This window comes from Helianthus annuus, chromosome 12, assembly GCF_002127325.2.
Source record: "Helianthus annuus cultivar XRQ/B chromosome 12, HanXRQr2.0-SUNRISE, whole genome shotgun sequence".
Taxonomy (NCBI): Eukaryota; Viridiplantae; Streptophyta; class Magnoliopsida; order Asterales; family Asteraceae; genus Helianthus; species Helianthus annuus.
Window position 1 is genome coordinate 966019 of NC_035444.2, and position 8261 is coordinate 974279.

Here is an 8261-nt window from a genome sequence, read left to right on the forward strand (position 1 = left end):
TTTAAAATTCCCAAAATATTATTATATAACAGTGGGTATAAGGTTTTGATATAAAATTTGGGTTTAGGTAGGTTACATGCTAAATACGCTAACTATTTATTAAGAAAGCTTCTATTTACGCTAATGAGCATAACTCCTAACCTAGACCTCAAACTGATGTCAAATTTTGGGGACAAGTCTATAATTCAGTAACTAAGATGTCTACCCTTTTATATTTTCATAAATCATTATTTATGGACATTTGGGCATAATGGTCAACATATGGGCATTTAACGGAAACATGCATACGATCAAGATATCTAATGAACCAAGTTGTATAATCACAGGAGGATATACTAACATGTTATTAGGTCCAAAAGAAGCTCTAAGGCAATCTTAATCATGACTAAAACGGGTCAGAACTGAAAGTCAAAGCGAAAGTCAAACTATGCGACTTTCGGTTCCAAACCGGGTCTAAACAGAAAATTGTCGAGTTGAACATGTTGGAACATGTTCTTACATTATTTACAAAGTTATATTAATGATAAAACAGGTTGCATGCATCCTACATTGCTCATTATAAGTTAATTTGGATTTAAGCATTCTGTTGACTTTTTATAGTTAGCTTTGACTCGACAATTGACATGTTTAGAGTGGGAATCTGGAAGTACCATTTTAAGGGTTTGTTACCCACATAATTACCTACTTAAAGGTATCTTTAATTCGTGATTTGACAGAGCACATTTTAATTAATCACGAAGTCAAACCTTAATTACGACGGTTTGACTTTTGGCTAATTAACTAAGCTAGATTGGATTAAAGGAGGTTAGGGTCACTTACAAAAGTCCTAAGAAGGATTAGAGACTTAATGAGCACTTGTTGCTGTCCAAGGAAGTTCCAGAGAAAAGCTCCAAGTGAGTGACACAATGAATGATCAAAGTTCACCACTTCACTTCCTTATATAAGGACCAAGATGCTCTAGGATCAAGACATGGAAGTCTAGGATAGTTACAAGATTACCCCAGGTGTCCCTAATAGGCTAAATACTGCCTAGAGAGTCCCTTGTTTCGAAAACCATCTCAATAAGGCGGTGCAACAGGCTGAACAGGCAGCTGTCCATTTTCTGCTGCCAGCGACAGTCTTACGGACCGTAAGCTTAAGGCCTTGCGGTCCGTAAGCACCTCTTGCGGACCGTATGCTGAAATGGCTATGGTCCGTAACCGACCCTTGCTGAAAACGCCCAGGTACCCTCCTTACGGACCGTAAGCCTAGGGCCTTGCGGTCCGTAACCGTTGGTCAGAGGACAAAAATTTGTAAACTTTTAAGTCTTGACCATGCAATCAAACCATTTCCGAATTCAGTCCATCTTTTTCAGTAGTGGGGCCATTTGCTCAGCCATTGCATGCTTAGATAGGTCTTACATGTTTCCTCCTTCATGTGACCTTTTATGGAACTTGTAAAGTGACGGAAACACCAAGAACAAGTCTTGGATTCCCATTATAGTTAACAAGCTTCATAATTATTCTTGATTCTTTCTTATAAGAATTTTATTCAGCATTATTAGTAGTAACAATCCTGCCAAATCCCGAGTTCACATAAAAGATGGAACTTTATTTAGTTGGAAACAACCGGTTATCATATAAGATGATTATATAATGATTTAAGGATCTTGGGATTTATAAAACTCGGGTCGCTCAGAGGTGATTTAATAACATGTCGCCCTTGGGTCGTTCAGAGGTATTTTAAATAACATGACGCCCTTTTTATTAAAATCCTACCCAACATCTTTTTATTTAATCCGGTTTTTCTGACACGTCTATCTCACATGACACGTGTCTTTATTTTAATGGACAAGAATTTTCGAGGTGTTACACATGGACTGTCGTCCAAGCACGTTTAGTGGCACTGAAGGATCAGTTGGACTCCTCCACTGGTTTGAAAAGCTCGAGTCAGTATTTGAGATGTGTGAATGCCCTGAGGCTCGCAGGGTGAAGTACGCCACTGGTACACTCGAAGGCATTGTGCTGACTTGGTGGAATGCGCTAGTTCAGATTTTAGGGTTGGCAGCTGCTAACGCCACCCCTTGGAATGATTTCAAGGAACTGATCAAGCGAGAATACTGCACGCGTGATGATATCCACAAGTTGGAAGTGGAGCTCTTTCACTTGAAAATGACGGGGTCAGAGATTAAAGCTTATACCAAACGGTCGAACGAGCTGGCCATCCTGTGTCCAACTATGGTGGACCCTCCAATCAAGCGTATCGAGTTGTATCTCAAGGGGCTAGCACCAGAAATCCAAAGCCACGTGACATCGGCTAACCTTGATAATATCCAGGATATTCAACGTCTTGCTCATCGCCTCACGGATCAGGCAGTGGATCAGAACAGGCTGCCTAAGCGTATCAGTGCTGCTACTACCGCTACCACTTCTGCTACTCCTACTACTCCCAGTGACAACAAGAGAAAATGGGATGGAGATTCCAGCAAGGGTTCAGCTACAGCTCAGTCTCAGGTTCAGCAGCGAAAGACTGACAACTACCAGAGCCCCGGTCAGCAATCTTCTGGTAGTCACGGGCAGAAAAGATATCAAGGAAATCACCCAAGGTGCAACAATTGTAACAGACACCACAGTGGCCAGTGCAACAAGGGTCGTTGTCAGAGGTGTCTCAAGATGGGTCATGAGGCCAAGGATTGTAGGAGCCCACGGCCTGTAACTCAGGATCGCCAGCAGCAGCAGCAGACGCAGCAGAATCAGCAACAGGGCAATAAGGGATGTTTTCATTGTGGCGCTGAAGATCACTTCAAGAGACACTGCCCCCAGTTAAACCGAAACCAGAACAACAACAACAACAACAATAACCAAGGCAATGGGAACAACAACGGGGGAAATAACAATGATGGGAACAACGACGCTAGGGGTCGTGCATTTGTGCTGGGTCAGGGTGACGCAAGGAATGATCCTAACATGGTTATGGGTAAGTTTCTTCTCGACGACTTTTATGTTACTGTATTATTTGATTCGGGTGCGGATACCAGTTATATGTCTCTGAAAGTTAGTCAAATGCTCAAGCGCACACCCACACTTCTGAACACTAAACACGTCGTAGAGTTAGCTAACGGTAAAGGTCTAGAGGCCACACACATAGTTCAGGGTTGTAATCTTATCCTCGCTGGTCAGACTTTCTCTATCGATCTCATTCCTATAGTTCTGGGTAGTTTCGACATCGTTATTGGTATGGATTGGTTATCCAAGCAACAGGCAGAGATCTTATGCAAGGAGAAGATAGTTCGTATTCCCCGTTCTGGTAAAGAACCTCTCGAGGTTCAAGGCGAAAAGAGTGGTGCCGTGGTTGGCATCATCTCCTTCCTGAAGGCTCAGAAATGTTTGCTAAAGGGTCACACTGCCATTTTGGCACTTGTTACAGATGCAGCAACGAAAGAGAAGAGATTAGAGGATATCCCAGTGGTACGTGATTTTCCTCAAGTGTTTCCTGAAGATTTACCTGGGCTACCGCCTCATCACCAGGTCGAATTCCAGATTGAACTAGCTCCAGGAGCAGCACCAATAGCTCGTGCACCGTATCGATTAGCCCCATCAGAATTGGAAGAACTGTCTAAGCAACTACAAGAGCTCTTGGATAAGGGCTTTATTCGTCCTAGCTCTTCGCCTTGGGGAGCTCCAGTACTACTTGTGAAGAAGAAAGACGGTACCTTCAGGATGTGCATAGATTATCGTGAACTCAATAAGGTGACAGTGAAGAACCGCTATCCTCTTCCACGTATTGATGATTTATTCGACCAGTTGCAAGGGTCGAGCTACTACTCGAAGATTGATTTGAGGTCAGGTTACCATCAGCTGAGAGTCCGGGATGAGGACGTCTCCAAAACAGCATTCAGAACTCGCTACGGCCACTACGAGTTTTTAGTTATGCCATTCGGGCTAACGAACGCACCTGCAGTCTTCATGAATCTTATGAACAGAGTGTGCAAGCCCTACCTAGATAAGTTTGTGACTGTATTCATCGACGACATCCTGATCTATCCCAAGAGTCAGGAGGAGCACGAGCAGTATTTACGACTTATTTTGAAGCTTCTTCGAACAGAACAGTTATACGCCAAATTTTCGAAATGCGACTTCTGGCTTCGTGAAGTCCACTTTCTAGGCCATGTGGTAAACAAGGATGGGATTCATGTTGATCCATCCAAGGTAGACTCGATCAGGAACTGGCCTGCACCGCGTACACTGTAACAACTCTCACCAAAACTATTATTTCTTATTATATTTTGTCCAATAGGAAACCCTAATTGAGACCCCCAAGTGATACTGCATAACCCCTAAAATTTTCAGAACAATCGGAATCAGGATCAGGGCCCCTAAAACTCAGGGGGGGTATTTCCTAGTTAGTATTATCCAAACTGTTTTCGATAGAAATTGAATTTTAACGAACCGTCGACTCACCCAAGCTACTGAGACGCGTGGCAACACCATATTAAAAGTAACCTCTCGCGCCACGCGCCAGGACCAGGTTTCCCTGTCGTGACACGCGAGCGCGCCGTTTTTCCAGTATAAATAGAGGAGTTTGGCACTTGATTTCCTGCGTTGGTTCGACGGTAAAATTCAATTCGTACACCCAGATATCGTCGAAATACTACAAAAACCCACATAAGCTCGAAATTCTGCCGCAATAACAGGGTAATAACTCGATCGCTATTACGATTCATTTTCCGAGCGATCAATATATCCAAAGAATGTCTAAGTGCCGCCCACATTGGGTTATGCTTTGTCGTTTGTCGATAATTCGATAAATGAGTTGAAGCATTATACTTTGTCGTTTGTCGATAATTCGATAAATGAGTAGAAGTATTATACTTTGTCGTTTGTCGTTAATACGATAAATGAGTTGAAGTATTGCACTTTGTCATTTATTGGGAGAATTTGATCTCGTGAGTTATCGTAAAAGCTATATTGATCATTAACCCGGTTTTTTTGTGAAATTCGTTAAGGTTTGATTTGGATTTTACACCAATACGTATTCCATTCTGTTAACCCACCAAAAACACTCCCAACTACACCCTTACAATCAAACAAACTATTAAATCATCAGAAGATCCAGAATAATAAAGTACATGCTTAATTATCGGGAAAAGTAGAATCAAGAAGTTTGTTAACTCAATCCTGCATGATGATTAGTGAGTTATTCTTCTTTTATAAACTCTTTTCTCACCGTTTGTGAGTTGTTAAATGTTTTACAATACTCCAAATTATTTTCAGAATTATAACTTACAGTGATTAAGTTTATGTAATCACCAAATTACAGCCGGTATGTGGGGTATTGTATACATTACTTGATAATCGTCACCATTGGGGCAGCCATTGGGTGATATGACCATAATCACAGACACCATTGGACGTATGGGCCAATGGGTCGAGTGGTAAAGTACTGTGGGTAGTTGGTTGATATCAGAAACATTGTAAAAGATCTTAACACTGTGAATTATAACAAATGTGTCGTTTTCAGTAAAATGAATAATTCACTCAGTATTTCCCGCTGACAAAATCTTTTTAAAACGCGTTTCAGGTAATTACAATAGATTGGAGTAAGGATTGGATCCAACACTGAAGGACTTCAAGAAGTGGCTTATTTTCAAATTAAGAAATATTGTTTTTATTAAAAGCTACCTTTGTAAAACATGGAATTTATTCCATCTTTTGAAATAAAATCCGGTGTTTCTAAACTCTGATATTTTTCCTAACTCACGGTCCTGATGAAATTTCCGCTGCAATGTTTTTCAAAATAATCACCGGTACCACTGGACTGCTCACGGCACCGATTCCGGCCAGGATGGGGTCGGGGGTCGTGACAGAAGGTGGTATCAGAGCTAAGCCACTACTTTAAGCCTATAAAGTGTTGTGATAACAATACTTAAGCTTAAATAAAAGAGTTAGGAGATTGCTATTAACTTAACTGGTAGCACATCTGATAGCATTTAGACTTGCACATAAGAAAAGATGCCTTAGTATAAGCTAAGCCACTTGTTTACGCAAATAGGTGTTATAATAATACCTAAGCTTAAACGGAAAGTTATAAACTTAAAAATTATCTGATAACATTCTGAATGATATTTAAACTTGAACTTAAGAATTTTGCCTTAAAATAAACTTTAAGGTAAATTACTTATATAAGTATAATATAATGAATACTGGTATGTCATAAGAATGACGGTTAGCAGGCAATAGCACTTAATTGCTATTTATTCTTGCTTATTGATATTATTTGGTCTAGAATAAGATATGTTATGGGAATACAAATTTCTTTGATTCTGGATAAAAGTCCTAATAAAAGAGGCACTTTTAAAATCTTGAAAAGATACTATTTATGGGAAATAGAAAATTTTCTCCGGCAAAACTGGGTATAGAGTAGCAGACTCTCCAGCTTGTCCGGATATACTGAGGTTACCTCTCCGGCGATAACCGGGTAAGATGGGGTATATATAAAATGTCAAACAAGTGACAAGATTTCCCTAAATAAGTATCATGGCCTGATATCAGACTTGTTTTTGGAAATAAGAATCTGTTAAATACATTAACCTTATAAAGGGTATGTATATTACAGCATGTGAAATATATGATTATATAGATATGTATATCTATAAGAAATTTCAAAAGCCATAACAATTGATAATTAGGGATAAAGCACAAGTATATGTGTCAATAATAAATTTAGATTCCTTTATCAAGAATCTCTTACCTATATCGATATCAAACATTATTTTGTTTGATCATCTACCTCGTAACTCGAGCAACAATAATAAATGGAAACCCATTAAGTTGGGACACCATCAAAAATATAAGAATCACCAATACGTTGCCATAAATTATTAACGCCATAAATTATGAACGCAAGTAAGAAGCATGTCAAGTTGTGCTAATGCACAAGAAAACACATGAAACTTAAAATTATGTTGGGACACCATCAAAAATATAAGAATCACCAATATTAATTCCGTCGGTAAAAAGTACTACTAATCAAAAAGCGGTATTTTGCCACATGATCTTACAAACAATCAAAATCTCGCTGAGGTACGTTGGAACAACATTTCACAAACATCGGTACATAGTTTAACCTGAGTCATAATTATTAGTACTACAAAAGAAGTCATATAGTTTTGCACATTCCCTATTTCATTTCACTTCATTCGACATTCTCTGATAATGTCATTAAACAAATAAGTTATCACACGAAATTCCAGATAAAGCTCTTATATTTCTTTCGTTGCAATTCTGACTTCTGCCTATAAAGAATTGACTTTCGTGTTTTTACTTCCTCTAATAGTCATCATACCATGAGGATTTCTTTCATAGCAACAAATATTGATCTATTTCATTTCTTGGTAAATCCACACTTTACACATGCACTGTTTGTTGCGCATGTGGTTCGTTTGATTTATAAAGACCACTGGAGGGCTTCATTCCAATTTATTATTTTTATCAAAAGTTCAAATATCATATCACTATACTTGATCTTTGCATTTATAAACCACGTTTATTGCAAAACGTTGACTCTTTGATATTGAGTCAATAAGTTTCTCGAAAAAACTCGATTTTCTTTTGAAAGGTATACATGGTTTTGTTGTAATCATGTCGAACTTTCTTATTCAAACTTGGTTTATTCAAAATCAGTTAACTTGCTCGCAATACATATTCCATTCAAAGTCCCATATGATGAATTGCAACCATCATATTCAAAATAATCCCAACAAGCACTTCAATTTTCTTGAACTATAACATGCTTGTTGGTCTTCAACTTCATTGAATCATTTTCTTTAAATCACGATCACCTTGTGGTGACATTTTCACAAAATCTGAAGCTTGCGCTAATCTCGGATTAATTATTTAGTTATTTACTTATTTTGAATCCGCTTTGTTGATTTATTCTATACAAACAATCTTAACACAATTATGTGCTAAGATAAGAATACCCCATTTCATGTCCTATTTCCGTGTATCTCTTAAAAAGTTCTTACAGCATCAATCGAGCCTTTCGTGATATTTATTATCATCATTGATCGAAAAACATTATATAAATTTAAAATATAAATTTTATTTAATTTATATGGAAACTTACATAAGTAATTACCTAATTTATAATATAGTATTACTATATTTAAAATTCTTAAAACCATTGAGGTGCAGAATTTATATTTTACATATAAAATTATGTTTGAGGTATACTCTCATTTTAGTTTTATTTAGTTATTTATTATTGGTAATTCATATTAA